At 56.7% G+C, this 18,382-nt stretch overlaps 1 protein-coding gene across 2 annotated transcripts in view; it reads left to right on the top strand.

The window, feature by feature from the left end:
• The first annotated feature begins 5,625 nt into the window (after positions 1-5,625).
• Positions 5,626-18,382, top strand: part of KCNN1 (potassium calcium-activated channel subfamily N member 1) — a 51,173-nt gene continuing 38,416 nt past the window's right edge. Inside the window, exons 1-2 of one of the 2 annotated variants that reach the window (XM_032267824.1) lie at positions 5,626-5,736; positions 9,199-9,319. The gene's annotated coding sequence lies outside the window, so the exon portion shown is untranslated. Of the gene's footprint in view, positions 5,737-6,516; positions 6,663-9,198; positions 9,320-18,382 lie in introns of those variants that run through there. The other variant, XM_032267823.1, reaches the window with a different exon arrangement.

Here is an 18,382-nt window from a genome sequence, read left to right as displayed (position 1 = left end):
AAAAAAAAAAAAAAGAGTGAAACTCCAAGAAAAAAAAAAAGAAGTTGCAGTGGTCAGATCAGATCATCTGCAGCACTTACCCAGTGGGCTCAGGTAGAGGTCAGAGCAGCCACTGGTGCCAGAAATGGCCATCAAGGCTGTGTGCTGATCACTCCGCTGTGTGCCTTGGATAGCCCTGTGGGGAATCAAGGTCATCCATAACAGAGGGGGGAACTGAGGCACTTACCAAGCCACTGCTATGGTTCCTGCCCAGGTGACACCCCACTCCCTATGCCCACAGGGCTGTCCCCTGACTCCCCATCCCCCGCTCACTCAGTCCTTCCAGCCTCCCAAGCCTCCGACGCAGCAGGCTTGTTCCCACCACTCAGATCGCCGTCCTCTCCTATTACAAGTCTCAGGTGTGTGCAGGTTCCCACGGAGGTCCTCAGCTCCGTGGGGTCAGGGCTGGGCAGGCTGGAAGGGGCCAGGCTCTGCCCAGAGGTGGGAGGTAGAACGTATCATGGAGGACGGGTCTTTCGAGATGCGTAGCAGCCCTCCACACAGACAAGGGGCAGAAAAGTCAAAGAAATGGCACATGCAAAGGCCTGGAAGTCACACCACTTCCTCAACAGGAGCTAAAAGGTACCTGGGTACAAGTGGGGCACTGTGGCTTATGCCTAGAATCCCTGGACTTTGGGAGGCCACAGTGGAAGGATCTTTTGAATCCCGGAGTTTGAGACCAGCCTGGGCAAGAAGGCCAGACCCTGTCTCTACAGAAAAAGTTTAAAAATTAGCAGGGTGTGATGGCATGCACCTGTGGTCCCAGCTTCTTGGGAGGCTGAGGTGAGAGAATCCCTTGAAATTGAGTTGGAGGTTGCAGTGAGCCATGACAGTGCCGCTGCACTGCAGCCTGGGTGATGGAGCGAGACCCGGTCTCTAAAAAATAAACTGGGTACAGCTGAAGTTGACATAAAAACTAACCAACATATGTTGGGCCCTGACTTAGTTTGGAGAACCAACCCTGAGACAGTGACCACAGGAAACGTGGGATATCTGGGAGAGACCTTCGGTGAGGGTTAGGGAAAGGAGAGGAAGGCAGGGCATCCTGCAGGGGGCACCAGCGAGCAGAGTCCCTCAGGTAGGAGGAGAAAGGCCCTGGCACAACTGGGTGCCAGGCCTTGGCCAAGCAGGTGGCAGCCGCCCCTCATTGAGCCCTGGGGACAGCCCCTGTGAGATACTGATCCTCTTTGTATATAAGAAAACTAAGGCGGGCGCGGTGGCTCACGCCTGTAATCCCAGCACTTTGGGAGGTGGAGGTGGGCGGATTACTTGAGGTCAGGAGTTCGATACCAGCCTGGACAAACATGGTGAAACCCCGTCTCTACCAAAACTACAAAAAATTAGCTACTCCGGAGGCTGAGGCGGGAGAGTCGCTGGAACCCGGGAAGCGGAGGTTGCAGTGAGCCGAGCCCGCACCATTGCACTCCAGCCTGGGCAATGAGAGTGAAACAATGTCTCAAAAAACAAACAAAAAAAGAAAGACAGAAAAGAAAAACTAAGTCACCTGCCTGTGTCACACAGCCGGGAAGCGCCCGAAGCTACCAGAAAGGCAGCAAAGGTAGTTTGGGGGCCCAGGATCGGGGCTGAAAGTGCCCCAGCCAGAAAATGGGTGGAATAGACCATACAGCTCCCCACAAATGGAGGCCTGGGTTCCAATCCTGTCTCTGTCCCTTCTGACTCCTTAGACAAGGGTCTGAATTGTCTAAGCCTCGGTGTCTCCTGTAAAATGGGACTAAAAGTAGCGCCCAATCCCAGGCTATCTGGAGAATCAGGAAGATGGTACCTGGGAAGGGGACGTCGTGAAGGGGACGTCGTGAAGGGCTTGGCCCCATGACCATCTTAGGGTCTTTGTGGCTGCGCATGAGAGAAGGTCGGGGACCAGTGGTGGTCAACACGAGGGAAGAAGCCGACGGGAAAGCCAGCCACGCCTGCGCACACAGGGCCTCGGACTCCAGGCATATGAGTGGGGCTTCATCCCAGGACGCTGGGGAGCCCGGGTGGGTATGTGAGCAGGGCAGGGAGTGGATCAGAGCTTCGTGCGGCAGGCTCTTCTGGGCGCCTGCAGAGGGACTGCCAGTGGACGAGAGTGAGGATGAAACTCAGGGCAGGAGCTGAGAGGATGGTCGTCAGTCCTTGGACACAAAGACAAGGTGATGACATTTGTTCTCTGTTACAGAAAGGCCCTGACTCGCTTCGGCCCCGGCCCCCGCCCCCGCGGAATCCCGGGCCCGCGCGTGCGCACTGGCAGCAGGGAATCCCCGACTCCGCCGCAGTGCGCGGGAGGGGGCGTGAGAGGGGAGTTCCTTGCTCTCTTAGCCCTTCCCGCGTGTGTTGCCAGGACAACCGGGCGGGGCCGCGGGGCCGCCGGGCGCTCACTGCGCCTGCGCAGGGGTGCTAGCCTCACGCGCCTGGGCTTTCCCGTAGCGCGCCTGCCGAAGAGGGGAAGCCGCGCCCAGCACGCATGCGTCGGCCGCACCCGACCCCGCCCCCCCAACCCTGAGGGTCGGGGAATCCTCACCCGCCGCAGTGCGCATGGGGGCGGGGCGGGGAAACCGGCTTAAACCGGAGTGGGGTTTGCCGAGGAGGTGGCGGGGGAGGAAGCGAGAGCGGGGTCTTCCCGAGGTTCCCACTCCGGCCCCCGCCGTCGCCTTAGCAACCGGGCGCGCGGGCTGCAGTGCGCGGGCGGCGGCGGCCTCGGGGAAGCCGGGTGACTGTGCGCCTGCGCGGGGCTCCGCGCCTGCAGCCGGGGTTCCCCTTCGAGCGCCTGGGGGACTGCGGGGGAGGAGAGGATGGGCGCGGGGGAGCGGGTGCTGGGGAGGGAGAGACCGTGGGGGAAGGGACGACACTGGCGAGGCGGGGGAGAGAAGGGGAGGAGGAGTGGGTGCGGAGGAAGGGGCGGCGGGGGAAAACGCAGAGAGTAGGGAAGACAGGGAGGGGTGCAGGGGGAGGCGAGGTGGGGGTGCGTGCCAGGGAGGGGGTGACCAGGCTGAGGGGGATGGGAAGGGGAGCTTAGGGAGTGGAGAAGGGATATGGACAAGGAGAGGGGTACATTGGGGCGGTGGGGGCGATGGGAGGAGGCGCTGGGAACACCGGCACCTGCAGCCTCCGGCCCAGCAGATTGGCCTGCGAGGGTGGAGGATCTTCGGGTCCGAGCTTAAGGTTTCCAGATTTGGAAAAGAAAATTAACAGAAAATACAGGGCGCCCCCTTAAACTTGAGTTGCAGATAAACGAGTAATGTTTTTATTTTAAGTATGTCCCATTCCGTGTCCTCTACTTTACCCAGCAGCTCTAATCTTGGTTGCTGTCGTCCCCCATAACCCCAACTTAGGCACCGCCGGTCCCTGTCCTTTCCGAAAGCCTTGTGGACCCTCGCGGAAGACGCCTTTGTCTCCCGCTTGCCGGGCGCCCCACAGCCCGGCACGTCGGGTGTCCCTCCCACCCCGCCATCCCCTCCCCCAGCCATCTGCCGTCCTCCCAGCCTTGAACACCAGCCTGAAGTCGACTCCGCGCTAGTCAGGGGATTGCGCAGAGACGCGGCGCGCACCCTGGGGGATTTTCTAAGCGCTCCTGCACCCCCCCCACCCACGACCTCCAAACCCTCTGCTACCCGCCTGCCCCTGCCAAGGCCACATTCGCCCCGCCGGTCCCAGACACCCGCACCTTCTCCTTCTCCAGGAACCTCCAGGGCCTCTGCTTTCGGGCAGCCTCCCACACTCTCTGGGCACAAAAGCACACAGGCACGTAGTAGGTGCTCACACACACAAAAAAAACACCCACATTTGAGGGCGATTTTATGGAGGCAAGTGCAGGGGAGGGAGTGTTGCATCTCTCGACACGGACGGCTGCATCCTCGTCACATGGAGACTTATCCCCTCTCTGGGCCTTTGTCCCCTCCAACAAAGCAATTTCTCTTTTATCCATCCCATTGGTTTCAAAAAGTGTAAGATAACAAAACATTATGAAAAGCTCATCAAAGTGGGAAAGGTCAGCCCCCAGGGGTCCCTGGCCCTGGGCTGCCCCCGGCGCCTCCCCAGCCCCTTCCCCACTTGTCATGTTCGCTGCTTTTACTTCCTGGCCATCGGAACCGTGGCACAGTTGCGCCTCAGGCCTGGCTTCTGCTCCACAGGCCGGGAGCTTGGTCCCTGCGGATTATTTTCCCCAGGGGCATGTTATTCCGGAAATGGGCTAAGCGGTCGCGGGTGGGGGACACGTGGGCGCCTGTGTTTTTAGTTTCGCAGTCCTAGGCGACGCCCCTGCAGAAGCCGGCCGTGGATGTGCTGTGTGGTGTCTTGGAGGCATTTCTAGGGCGGCTAGCTGGGCAGAGGGTAGTAATGTCCCTTTATTTGGAGCTGGGTAGCTCCTGGGGTGGTGCCGGGTCGGGAGCGGCCCTCTCCTCCCATCAGCCAGGTCCAAGTAGCATCTGGCCCCTCATTCCCAGGGGCCGGGAGAGGAGAAGAGGAAAGAACCAGCTAGTTCACACCAGGGCCTGAGGGCAGTGAGAACAGTAAACCAGGGCGACGTGCCCAGAGAAGGGGCGACTCCAGGGAGGAGGCGACCTTAGATAGAGTCCTGAAAGACGACGGGTGGGGGCGGGGGCTGAGGAGAGCCAGGGGAGGGTGATCCCGGCTCAAGGACCCGCAGATGGAAAGGCTCTGAGGCTGAACCGATTCGGGGGACACGCTGGGCGTGTCCAGAGTGTGGTGGGCGGTCCAGGGAGACCGCGGAGAGACGGGGACAAAGGGTGGGCGTTGCAGGGGCCGACGGCGCCGGCCTGTAAGCAGTCTGGGTCCTCCTTTTGGTTCAAAAAGAGCAGGGAGGTGGGGGGAGGGCGGCCATGCGGGACAGGGACGTGACCTGTCACACGGGTGAGGACTGAAGTCTGTGGCTGCGTCAGGGAGAAGGACCGTGGCGGGGATAGGGGGAGCTGCGGGACTGGGGAGGATCTTCGGACTCCACGGGGCGATTGTGGGGTCCACGGGGCGCAGGGAATCCCCCGATCATGGGCGTCCTGGTCACCTCTGCAGCCTGACTCTCCTTCACTGTGTCTGACTAAAGCAGGGCTCACAGCCTTCCCCAACGGGGCGGGAAGTCCCCCCGGGAGGGTGCTGGGTGGCGCCCCTCGTCCTCCGCTCCTGCGACCCCCACCGGCTCTCTGCCTCCCCAGTGCAGACCCGAAGGCCTCCTCCCCTTTGTTCTTTTTCCCTCCACACGGTCACGGTCACACCGGCGGCTCCCTCGGAGCGCGTTTCACACACAATGGGGGGGGGGCTGCGCTCCCAGTTTCCCCTCCCCTCAGTGTCCACGTCCCCGAGCCCCGCCCGCGCCACGGAATCCCGGCCTCCAGACCCTGCCCGGGAAGCTCATTACCTTGCTGGAGAGGATCCCCGCCGGGGGGCTGGGGAGGGGGAGGGCTATTTTTAGAATGAATGGAATGAAAGGGAAAAAAAAAAAAAACGAGAATGGAGGTTTGTAGAAGCCTCCCTACTTCCCAGAGGAACCCTCCCTCCCTGTTCATCCGCCCCAGACCAAGGCTGAAGGTGGGTGGGGGTTCAGAGATGGGGCGGGGCAGGGGCTTGGAGGAGGAACGCGGTGGTTTGAGCTGGAGCCACGCTTTCTGTTGGAGGGGAGCAGCTGAAGGAGAACGCAGGACCTATCCGGAGGCCCCACGCGCTCGACGAGCTGGAGGGACCCCGGAGGTGGGCACTCGTCCATACGCTGGAGGGAAACCCGCTCAGAAAGGGGCTTGACAGGGCCACGGTCCTGGGAGGGGCTTGCCCCTAGACTTCTTCCTCCCATCCCCTATTGAGCCAGACCCCGGGAGCCACATTGTTCTAAGGTGGCGGAGTGACCTTCACAACTCTGCCACCCAGGCCTGGGCCAGTCAGGCTCAGGAGGTCCCTAATCGGGCCGGTTGGGGGGAGGGTGTCACCAGCCCAACAATGAGATAGAGAAGTTTTCTGTGGTTTGGTGTCCGGCCACCTAGGGTCCCCTTTCCTAGCTGGGACCTTCCAGTCCGGTCCACGTCGCCAACTGCCCGAAGCCTCTGGGTCCCCTGATCCTCGCAGTCGCGTGGTGGGGAGGCTTTAATTGTCTGCCTTCCTCTCTCTCTGACTCTCTTCTTTCCTGGATCGGGCAGAGGGGTCCCCCAGAGTAAGGGGAGCAGCCCTGTTCCTGCTGCTGGGACATTGGGCCCTGGCCAAGGGCTTCCGCTCTCCGGGCCTCAGTTTCCCCTTCTGTAGGATGAGCACCTTGGGCCAGAGGCCGCAGAGGGTCCTCCCATCTCTTTGAGCGTCTCCTAAGATTTGCCGTCACGCCCCTGGGTGGAGCGGGGAGAGTGGGCTTGGGCGAGAGACCCGGAGGGGGATTCCCTCCCGGCTCTCCTCTCTGGAGACGTCTTGCCCGGGAGGGCCCGGGCTGTGGCCGCGGCGGGCGGCCTCCCTCGGCCTGCAGGGTCCGCGCCCCCTCCCCGGGCGGCGGGGCGGGGCCCAGGTCGGCGGGGAGGGGTCGGCTCTGCGGCGGCGCGCGCACACCCTCCCGGCTCACACGCCCTTGCCCGGCCGTGCACTTGTCTTCGCGCTCGGGCAGGGCGCAGAACTCCGGCTGCGGCGGCCGACTCCGGCCGGTGAGTGGGCAGTGGGGGGCGCGGCGGGGAGCGTTGGGTCCCGGCGGCGGTCCCCTTCTCCTTGGCGGGCGGATCGGTGACAGCTTGCCCGACTCCGGGAATTCAAAGGGGAGCTGCGGGAGGAGCGGAGGCATCCCTTCTTCAACCCCCGCCTCCCACAGAGATCTCGGAGTCAGCTCCTGACCCCACCCCCATGCCCTGTGATGGGGGGGCTCTCGCTTCCAGGCCTGGGGATGCGCAGACGTCCCCTTCCCTCCGTGGGGTGAAGGTGGGGACGTGGGGACCCTCCAGGCCTGCACCCTCCTCAGTGGTGGGGGAGAAGGAGCGCTGGCTCCTGTTGCCCCCTCCTCCCTTCCTGTCCCCTGGGTTTCTCCCTTTCTCCTTGCGAGGTGGCGGGGATTCCCTGGGCTGGCCCCACTGCGCAGTGGGAGGAAACCCTCCCACCTGTCAACCTACTGTGCGCTGGGCTCTGGGCTCCGTGCTCCGGGCTCCTGTTCTTTTCCCTAAGCTTCCTCCCTTCCCCCCTCCCCTCTCCCGGACAGGAGGAGGGGCTGAGGCCCAGAGAGGGTTACCACTTGCCCAAGGTCACCCAGCTGGGCTGGGGCAGAGCTGGTTTCCGGTCAGATCCACGAATGCCGGGACCCAGCTGGTGAGGTCAGCTCTGGGATCCTCTGCGCCCCCCACCCCGCCCCGCTGTTTAACCCTGAGCATGGGGTGCCAGGGCCCCAGAACTGGGGGGAATTCCTTACTTTCTCCAAGTTTCTCCTCCGTCTGGAGACCCAGACAGGACTGAGCCAAGAAGCCCCGGCCTCACTCTCTTCCCGGGCTGCCAGATCTCACCCCTCCCCCCACAGCCTCCACAGGCTGCCCAAGACCTCATCAAAGGAAATCCCTGCAGGGAGGGGGGCTTCTAGATGGGTGAGCCAAAGCTTCTGGAGCCACGGAGGAGAGAATTTGTACTCCATCGCAGCAAGCCACTCAGTGACCTTGGACAAGCTCCTGCCTTCCCAAGGCCAGGGTCAGCACCAAGGCCCCCCTGGTTGAAACAGGCAGCCCCTGAGCCATCCAAGGTGACAGATATCCGGACCCTAGGTCCTGGTAAGAGAAAGGGCAGCTGGGTGTTTACCCGTCAGTGCTGTTCTGTAGTCTGGCATTGTCCCTGCCCACCATGGGTGTCCCTTTCTGCTCCCTTCCCCAGGGTCGGACTTGGGTGCCATGTGCTTCTATAAGCCCTCTGCAGACAGCACTAGATAGATGGGAGAAGTACCCCAAGGGAGCTCCAGGTCCCAGGACAGCGTCAGAGCTAGAGAGCAAGAGTTCAGCTGGTCTGCCAGGTGAGGTGGCTCACAACTGTAATCCCAACACTTAGGAAGGCAGAGGTGGGCTCAGGAGTTCCAGACCAGCCTGGGCAACACAGGGAAACCTCGTTTCTATCAAAAACAAAAAAAATTAGCCAGGTGTAGTGGTGTGCACTTGTAGTCCCAGCTACTTGGGGGCTGAAGGCAGGAAGATCTCTTGAGCCCCGGAAGTCAAGGCTGCAGTGAGCCATGTTCATGCCACTGCACTCCAGTCTGAGTGACAAAATGTTACCTCTCTGAATGTCACCCACCTAGATCTCCCCATGATGAAGGAATTAGGGGCAATGTGGGGGGTAAGCAGGAACAGCATTGGGAAAGACAGATAAAGCATTCAGTGGCGGCTCACACCTGTAATCCCAGCACTTTGGGCGGCCGAGGTGGGTGGATCACCTGAGGTCATGAGTTTGAAACCAGCCTGGCCAACATGGAGGATCACCATCTCCACTAAAAATACAAAAAATTAGCCGGGCTTGGTGGTGCATGGCTGTAATCCCAGCTACTCAGGAGTCTGATGCTTGAGCTCGAAGGGGCAGAGGTTGCAGTGAGCCAAGATTGTGCCACTGCACTCCAGCCTGGGTGACAGAGCGAGACTCTGTCTCAAAAAAAATAACAAAGAAAAGCATTCAGTGTCTAGTGTCCAGAGCCCAATGAAAGGAGGAGTGGCTTTAGGGAGGGGACATGGAAGAGGCGGGCCATTGTATCAGCAGGGACTTGCCCAGGGCCCCATTGGAGCTACAAAGTCACTGATCTTAAGCTTCCTGCAAACAGGAGATGACCCAGCTCAGCAACACCAAGTCAGAGCGCAGATCTGCCCTAAAGACCATTGTATGTAATAGGCTGAGGCAGGTGTTCAAAGAGTTCTAGACTGGCTAGGAGTTCGAGTCCAGCCTGGCCAACATGGCAAAACCCCAGATCTACTAAAAATACAAAAATTAGCTAGGCATAGTGGTGGGCACCTGTAATCACAGCTACTCAGGAGGCTGAGGCTGAAGAATCATTTGAACCCATGAGGCGGAGGTTGCAGTGAGCTGAGATCATGCCGCTACACTCCAGCCTGGGTGACAAAGTGAGACTCTGTCTCAAAAAAATAAAAAATACCACTGTAGTCCAGAAGCTGTCTGCACCCTACTCTTTTGGGGCCCCACCTCCACCCCACACCCCCTGTCTGATTCTTATAGGTCTCAAGGGGACAGGAAAGGCAGCAGTAGCCACCCTCTCTCCTAGCCAAGTGGTCACCAGCACGACTGAAGGGGACAGCCCCTTTGCAGTGGCTCGGCAAGGAGCCCCCTGCACCCTCGGGTGAGTGAGTTCCAGACTTGGGTCACCTTTGGGGATGGGGTGGCCCAGGAATTGGATAAAAAAATTTGTAACCAGGCAGGCTGGGTGGTTTATGCCTGTAATCCCAGCACTTTGGGAGGCAGAGGCAGCTGGATCGCTCCAGGTCAGGAGTTCAAGGCCAGCCTGGGCATTTTATATCTTTACTAAAAATACAAAAATAACCTGAATGTGGTGGTGAGCACCTGTAATTTCAGCTACTTGGGAGGCAGGTAGATCACTTGAGGTCAGGAGTTCGAGGCCAGCCTGGCCATTTTGTATCTTTACTAAAAATACAAAAATTACCTGGACGTGGTGGTAGGCACTCGTAATTCCAACTACTTGGGGAGCTGAGGCAGGAGGATCACTGAAACCCAGAAGGCAGAGGTTGCCATAAGCCAAGATCGCGTCACTGCACTCCAGCCTGAGGGACAGAGCGAGAGTGTTTCAAAAAAAAAAAAAAAAAAAAGGTGACTTAAGGAAAAAATGCCAACTTTTGAAATAATAACAACCTGGGTACAGGGGTGTGCACCTGTGGTCCTAGCTACTCAGTAGGCTAAGGTGGGAATATCACTTGAGTCCAAAATTTGAGGCTTCAGTGAGCTATGATCCTGCTTGTGAATGGCCACTGCACTCCAGCCTGTGAGACAGAGCGAGACCCTCATCTCTTTAATTAAAAGAAAAAAAAAGAGGCCAGGCGAGGTGACTCACACTTGTAATCCCAGCACTTTGGGAGGCCATGGTGGGCAGATCACGAGGTCAGGAGTTCGAGACCAGGCTGTCCAATGTGATGAAACCCTGTCTCTAGTTTAAAAATACAAAAATTAGCCAGGCATGGTGGCGCGTGCCTGTAGTCCCAGCTACTCCGGAGGCTGAGGCAGGAGAATCGCTTGAATCCGGGGGGCAGAGGTTGCAGTGAGCCAAGACTGTGCCACTGCACTCCAGCCTGGGCAACAGAGTAAGACTCCATCTCAAAAAAAATAAGAAGAAGAAGAATATACTAATTATTATATTATATATATCATCATGATGATGGTGATGGCAATGACTATGCTTTCTAGAGCATCCTGGGAGTTACTGTCCACTTTCTTTGATCACTGGAGGTGAGAGATCTATTGAGAGGGGCCAGGTGACCTGGACGCAGGGCGTTGAGACAGGTTGGAAGAGCTCTCTCCCGTCACTACTGCTCCCCCGACCCCCCGCAGCCCCTATCTCCTGGCTCTCATGGTTGCGCTGGAGACAGCCCCCCGGGTCGGGTAGCTCCATGGAAGGCAGTTCCTGTGCACCCTTCCTCAGTGAACATTTTTTGTGGTTTTTTTTTTTTTTAGTTTTTATTTTTGTTTGTTTGTGTTGAGATGAAGTCTAACTCTGTCGCCCAGTCTGGAGTGTAGTGGCATGATCTCAGCCCGCTGCAACCTCTGCTCCCTACCCCCTGGATTCAAGCCATTCTCGTGCCTCAGCATCCCAAGTAGCTGGGATTACAGGCATGCACCATCACGACCGGCTAAGTTTTGTATTTTTAGTAGAGGCGGAGCTTCACCAGGTGGTCCACCCGTCTTGGCTTCCCAAAGTGCTGGGATGACAGGTGTGAGCCACTGCGCCCAGCCTCCCTGGTGAATATTGGCATCCAGGGTCAGCACTGAGCTGCCCAAAGCGGTGTGGAGAACACAAAGGTAATGGTCATTTAGTCAATCAACAAACACTGAGCAAGCTAGCTACTATCTGCCAGGCCCTGGGCTGGATGCTGGGGATGCAGTAAGGACCAAGACCAGCCCAGGTCAGCTCTTGTGGAATTTCATGGGGCATCAATTGAGCAGGCTTTATGTGTTGGATACAGTGGCTGACACCTGTGATCCCAGAATTTTGGGAGGCTGAGACAGGAGGATCAGTTGAGCTCAGGAGCTGGAGACCAGTCTGGGCAATGTAGCAAGACCCCATCTCTAAAAAAAAATTTTTTTTTTAAATCAACCAGGTGTTGGGGGGCATGGCTACGGTCCCAGCAAACTCTGGAGGCTGAGATGGTGGGATCACTAGAACCCAAGAGGTCGAGGATGCAGTGAGTTATCATGGCACCACCACTGCAGTCTGCGTGACAAAGTGAGAGTGTCTCAGAAAGAAAGAGAGAAAGGGGGCCGGGCGCGGTGGCTCACGCCCATAATCCCAGCACTTTGGGAGGCCAAGGCGGGAGGATCATGAGGTCAGATTGAGACCATCCTGGCCAATGTGGTGACACCCCATCTCTACTAAAAATACAAAAATTAGCTGGGTGTGGCGGCAGGTGCCTGTAATCCCAGCCACTCGTGAGGCTGGGGCAGGAGAATCCCTTGAACTCAGGAGTTGGAGGTTGCAGCGAGCTGAGATCGCACCACTGCAATCCAGCCTGGCGAGAGATCAAGACTCGTCTCAAAAAAAGAGAGAAAAGGAGGGAGGGAGAGAGAAAAGAAAGGAAGGAAGAAAGGGAGGGAGGGAGGGAAAGAGGGAAAGGGTTATGTATTAGGAGAAAAATATAATATGAAGATGCATGGGTGATCATAGGTGCAGGGAAGCCTCTTGCAGGCATCAGAGGGGCCTCTCTAGGGCAGGGATCATGAGCTGAGACCTGATGGAAGAGGAGGAACTGGCCCGCTGAGAGCTGTGGGAACAGCATACCCAGCAGAGGGAACTGCATGTGCAAAGGTCCTGAGGTTGGAAAGAGGCTGGCGTGTTTGAGGAACGATGAGGAGGCTGGCGTGGCTGGAACGAAGTGAGTGAGAGAGAGGAGGAAGATGGAGGCAAGGAGGTCAGCAGGCAGGGGCCAAGCTACAAGGAACTCTGGGGCTGCCGTGAGGGTGTGGACTTCAGAGCAATGGGGAGCCATGCAGATGTGTGAGCAGGGGAGAGGCATGGCCTCATTTAGGATTTTCAGAAGCTCTGTGGCTGCCGTGGAGAGCAGGGCAGGAGTGGAGATGGCAGAAGCCCAGAGTAGAGGCCGGGGAGATGCCTGGTGGTGTACGCCGGGATAGAACTAGGGTAGCGCCTCTGATGGAAAGAAGTGGGCATATTCTGGGACGGTCTGGAGGTGGAGGGTGAAATGTGGCCAGGTTTCCAACTCATGCCAAGGAACCACTGGAAAGGAAGGGAGCACTGATTGTGCCTGGGGAAACCTGGGAAGGCATCCTGGAGGAGGTGCTGTTTGGTCTGAGTCTGGAAGGTCAAGTAGGAGTTTGCCAGCAGCTAAGGCTGGAGTCACATGGGATCTAACTGCTCAGATAGCAGGGGAACTACAGGGAGTCACTGAGCACCCAGAATCTGGGGCGACATGATCAGATTTGTAATCAAGAAAGATCCTTGTAATTCCAGCACTTTGGGAGGCCAAGGCAGGAGGATCCCTTGAGGACAGGAGCTCAAGAACAGCCTGGGCAACATAGCAAGACACCATCTCTACAAAAAAGTAAAACAAAATGAGCTGGGTATGCAGTGCACGCCTGTAGTCCCAGCTACCCAGGAGGCTGAGGCGGGAGGATCGCTTGAGGACAGGCGATGGAGGCTTTAGTGAGCTATGACTGCACCACTGTACTCCAGCCTGCTGGGAGACAGAGGGAGACCCTGTCTCTCTTCTTTTTTTTTTTTTGAGACAAGAGTCTTGCTCTGTCACCCAGGCTAGAGTGCAGTGATGCAATCTTGGCTCATTGCAACCTCTGCCTCCCGGGCTCAAGTGATCCTTGCGCCTCAGCCTCCTGAGCAGCTTGGGACTATAGGTGCCCGCCACCCGGCTAGTTTTTATGTATTTATATTTTTTAAATTGTATTTATTTATTTTCGAGACAGAGTCTCACTCTGTCTGCCAGGCTGGAGTGCAGTGGCATGATCTCGGCTCACTGCAATCTCTGCCTCCCAGGTTCAAGCGATTCTCCTGTCTCAGCCTCCCAAGTAGCTGGGACTATAGGCGCGCGCCACCATGCCCAGCTAATTTTTGTATTTTTAGCAGAGACGGGGTTTCACCATGTTGACCAGGATGGTCTCGATCTCTTGACCTCGTGATCCGCCCGCCTCGGCCTCCCAAAGTGCTGGGATTATAGGCATGAGCCACCGTGCCCGGCCCATCTGGCTACTTTTTTTTATTTTTTATTTTTAGTAGAGACAGGGTTTCGCCATGTCAGTCAGGCTGGTCTGGATCTCCTGACCTCAAGTGATCCACCTGCCTCAGCCTCCCAAAGTGCTGGGATTACAGACATGAGCCACGGCGCCCAGCCATACATACATACATACATACATATATATATACTTTTTTTTTTTTCGTATAGAGGGGGTTTCACCATGTTGTCCAGGCTGGTCTTGAAGCCCTGCGCTCAGGCAGTCCACTCGCCTTGGCCTCCCAAATTGCTAGGATTACAGGTGTGAGCCACAGGACCCTATCTCTTAAAAATAAAAACAGATTCCCTATAGGTGGGGGGCCCTGGGGGAGCTTAGACCCGAGTGAGAGAGGCCAAGAGGTGCTTTTGAAATAGTCCAGGTCATGGTCAGGCCAGTGGCAGCTGGAAGGGTCCATGGAGTGCTTGCTGTGTGCCTAGGACATCTGATGGAGATTACCCCCTGAGCCTCATGCCACTGGCCTCCAGTGAGGCCCTGACATTGCCCTGCAGAGGAAACAGAGGCTCAGAGGTACCAGTCTTTTGTCCACAACCACCGCCTTCATTCCTGTGGCTGCCACCACAAATAACCATGGGCTGGACGGCTTACAACCACAGAAAGTTGGCGGGGCGCGGTGGCCCACACCTGTAATCCCAGCACTTTGGGAGGCCGAGGTGGGTGGATCACCTGAGGTCAGGAGTTCGAGACCAGCCTGGCCATCATGGTGAAACCCCATCTCTACTAAAAACATGAAAAATTAGCCAGGCGTGGTGGCAGGTGCCTATAATCCCAGCTACTCAGGAGGAGACTGAGGCAGGAGAATCGCTTGAGCCTTGGAGGTGGAGGTTGTAGTGAGTCGAGATCTCACCGCTGCCCTCCAGCCTGGGAGATAGTGCGAGATGTCGTCTCAAAACAAGCGAACAGGCACAGAAAGTTGTGCTCTCACAGTTCTAGAGTCCAGAAGTCCAAAGTCAGGGTGTCGGGGGTGTGGCCTTCCCTCCGGAGCCTCTCAGGGAGGACCCTTCCCTGCCTCCTCCAGCCTCTGGTGGCTCCTGGCTCTTTGGCTGTGTCACCCCCATCTCTGCCTCTGTTTTCACATGACCTTCTCCCTGTGTGTCCATCTATATTCTCATGTGGCCTTCTTATTAAAAAAAAAAAAAAAAAAAAAGGCCAGGCATGGTGGGTCATGCCTGTAATCCCAGCACTTCGGGAGGCTGAGGCTTGGCAATCGTTTGAACCCGGGAGGTGGAGGTTGCAGTGAGCCGAGATCACACCACTGCCACCCCAGCTGGGCAAAAAAAGTGAGATTCTGCATAAAAAAAAAAAAAAAAACTCAGAAACCAGTTATTAGATCAGAGCCAGCCCTAATCCACTGTGATCCCTTCTTTATTTGATTTATTTATTATTATTATTATTATTTGAGATGGAGTCTTGCTCTGTGGCCCAGGCTGGAGTGCAGTGGTGCAATCTCAGCTCACTGCAACCTCCACTTCCCAGGTTCAAGCCATTCTCCTGCCTCAGCCTGCCACGTAGCTGGGACTACAGGCGTGTGCCACCACGCCTGGCTAATTTTGTTGTATTTTTAGTAGAGATGGGGTTTCACCATGATGGCCAGGCTGGTGTCGAACTCCTGACCTCAGGTGATCCGCCCACCTCGGCCTCCCGAAGTGCTGGGATTGCAGGCGTGAGCCACCGTGCCCGGCCCCCTCTTCCTTTGACTACATCTGCAAAACCCTTATTTCCAGGCCTGGCACAGTGGCTCACGCCTGTAATCCCAGCACTTTGGGAGGCCGAGGTGGGAGTCTCACTTGAGCCCAGGAATTCGAGAGCAGCGTGGACAACACAATGAGACCTTGTCTCTACATTTAAAAATAAAAAGATAAAACAGGAGGATCGCTTGAGCCTGAGACACAGAGACCACAGTGAGCACGATCGTGCCACTGCACTCCAGCCTGGGTGAGAGAGGGAGACCCAGCTTCACAAACAAAACAAAACCCAGTGTTTTTTGGTTTTTTTTTGAGACAGAATTTCACTCTCGTTGCCCAGGCTACAGTGCAATGGCACGATCTCGGCTCACTGCAACCTCTGCCTCCCAGGTTCAAGCAATTCTGCCTCAGCCCCTCCAAAAGCTGGGATTACAGGCGAGTGTCACCATGCTTGGCTAATTTTTATATTTTAAGTAGAAACAGGCTTTCACCATATTGGCTAGGCTGCTCTGGAACTCCTGACCTCAGGTGATCCACCAGCCTTGGCCTCCCATAGTGCTGGGATTACAGGCGTGAGCCACCACGCCCAGCCAGAAAACCCCTATTTTCAAAAAAGGTCACATGCCGAGGTTCTGGGGAGGACTCAAATTTTGGGAGGACACCATTCAAACCAGTCCACCCGCGTAGCAAGACGTTGGGCTTTGGAGTGAAACCTTTGCTCCCCCAGGGGGCTGCCACAGTGGGGAGAGAGAGGTGCCCTGGAGCAAGTTTATGGGGTGGGTGGACCCACTGGATGTGGGGGTGGTAACGGAAGCAGACTGGAGGCTTCCAGCTTGACCGTGAGGGGGGAGGAGGCGCTCATGTCTGAATGGACAGGACGGGGTAGTCCCAGGGTGGGGCCCCTGGTGGGCATGACTGGGGCTCCCTGACAGCCTTGGATGCTTTCTGGGGACTCCTTGCTTACGATGGAGCTGCTACCCTGCCTGCCTGTCACCCCCAGGCTCCCACCTCATCCTCCAGGGCTGAGAGCACAGCAGGCAGCACATGGGGAGGACAGGGAGGATCAGCTCAGTCCCTCCCCTCCCATCCCGCCCGCTTTTTCCCCTGTGGTCGGTCTGCAGGGCCCTTGTGTATTTATCATCTCAAAGCCAGTCTCACCTTCTGGCCTGAAACTGGGAGTTTGGGAGACTTTGTGTGTCTTTTTTTTTTTGAGACAGAATCTTACTCTGTCGCCCAGGCTGGAGTGCAGTGGCCCGATCTCCGCTCACTGCAACCTCCATCTCCCAGGTTCAAGAGATTCTCCTCCCTCAGCCTCCTGAGTAGCTGGGATTACAGGCACACACCACCCTGCCCGGCTAATTTTTGTATTTTTGGTAGAGATGGGATTTCATCATGTTGGTCAGGCTGCTCTCGAACTCCTGCCCTTGTGATCCCCCGCCTTTGCCTCCCAAAGTGCTGGGATTACAGTCGTGAGCCACCATGCCCGGCCAACTTTGTGTGTCTTTATCACTGCAGTGTCCCTGCCTTAGAGTAAGTCCTGCATACAGGAGGTGCTGAGCAGATAGTGATGGAAGGAATCCCAGGTCCCTGAATCCCCAGAGCCCAGGAACAAGCCCTCTATGACACCTGCCCCAGCTCCCACCCTGGCCTTCCTACTCCCCTTCCTGTCCCTGCCGTTCCCAGAGGCTCGAGGGAACCAACACTGCAGATCTCTTTGGAATGTTCTCTCTTCTTCCTTTTTGAGACAGTCTCGCTCTGTCACCCAGGCTGGAGTGCAGTGGCGTAATCTCGGTTCACGGCCACCTCCATCTCCCGGGTTCCAGTGATTCTCCTGCCTCAGCCTCCCAAGTAGCTGGGATTACAGGCGCTAATTTTTTGTATTTTATTTTTTTGAGATGGAGTTTCGCTCTTGTTGCCCAGGCTGGAGTGCAATGGCACGATCTTGGCTCACTGCAACCTCCGCCTCCCGGGTTCAAGCGATTCTCCTGCCTCAGCCTCCCATGTAGCAGGGATTACAGGCATATGCCACCATGCCTGGCTAATTTTGTATTTTTAGTAGAGATTGGGTTTCACCATGTTGATCAGGCTGCTCTCGAACTCCCGACCTCAGGTGATCCACCCGCCTCAGCCTCCCAAACTGCTGGAATTACAGGTATGAGCCACAATGCCCAGCAATTTTTTGTACTTTTAGTAGAGACAGGGTTTCACCATGTTGGCCAGGCTGGTCTCAAACTCGTGATCTCAGATGATCTGCCCTCTTTGGCCCCCCAAAATGCTGGGGTTATAGGCGTGAGCCACCACACCCAGCCCAAATGGTTTCTTTTCTAAGAGGCCTACCCAACCACCCTAACTCAAGTCTCCCCATCCTCATTCTTCTTTCTTTCAACTTTATTGGATCTTGTCCTGATACTTTTTTTTTTTGAGGTAGGATGTGGCTCTGTTGTCCAGGCTGGCGTGCAGAGGCATGATCACAGCTCACTGTAGCCTCGATCTCCTGGGCTCAAGCCATCCTCCCGCCTCAGGACCCCCACGTAGCTGGGACTATAGGCACATGCACATGTCTGGCTAATTTTTAAAAATTTTTGTAGAGACAGGGTCTCGCTTTGTTGCCTAGGCTGGACAGTACTTTTGTGTATCTAAAGTCCTCAGTTTTATTTCCCATTTTGGAGAGGGCTGTCCCCCTCCTCTAGAAAGCCAGCTTCAAGAGGGGCAGGGTTTGTATCTCTCCAGGGTACTGCCTTCCCCAGCACCAGGCTCAGAGAAGGGGCCACGTGGATACGTGAATGAATGAGTGAATGAATGAATGAATGAATGAACTGGTGAATAAATAAATGGGTGAATGAGTGAATATCTTACTCACCCTTGCCATCCTGACACTCACTGGGGCCCAAGTTCCAGCCTCCATCCAGGCAGCCAGGTCTGGGTCCAGAATTTCAGTGGATGCACACGTTGAGGGGCGCTGGGGATGGAGGTACAGGGAGATGCTCCTGTGGCCAGGCCACTCCCTGCTAGGCTGCTACCTTTGTGTCCCTCGGCTCCTGCGAATGTCTCCCAGTTCTCCTGCACCCAGACTCTCACCCGCAGCCCTCAAATCCCCTGTGGAGGGGCTTGCTGTCCAGCCGCCTCCACCACGCCTGCTGTCTGCAGAGGACACAGCCTGTGCGCAAGGCAGTTTCTCGGGGCATGAGTCCCGGGGGCGTCTTGGCTGGCTGACAAGCTCATTTGCAGGCTTC

This window comes from Sapajus apella, unplaced genomic scaffold (assembly GCF_009761245.1).
Source record: "Sapajus apella isolate SASKATOON/1434 unplaced genomic scaffold, GSC_monkey_1.0 scaffold173, whole genome shotgun sequence".
NCBI lineage: Eukaryota > Metazoa > Chordata > Mammalia > Primates > Cebidae > Sapajus > Sapajus apella.
The sequence above is the reverse complement of the archived record's forward strand: the minus strand, read 5'-3'. Positions and strand labels throughout refer to the sequence as shown.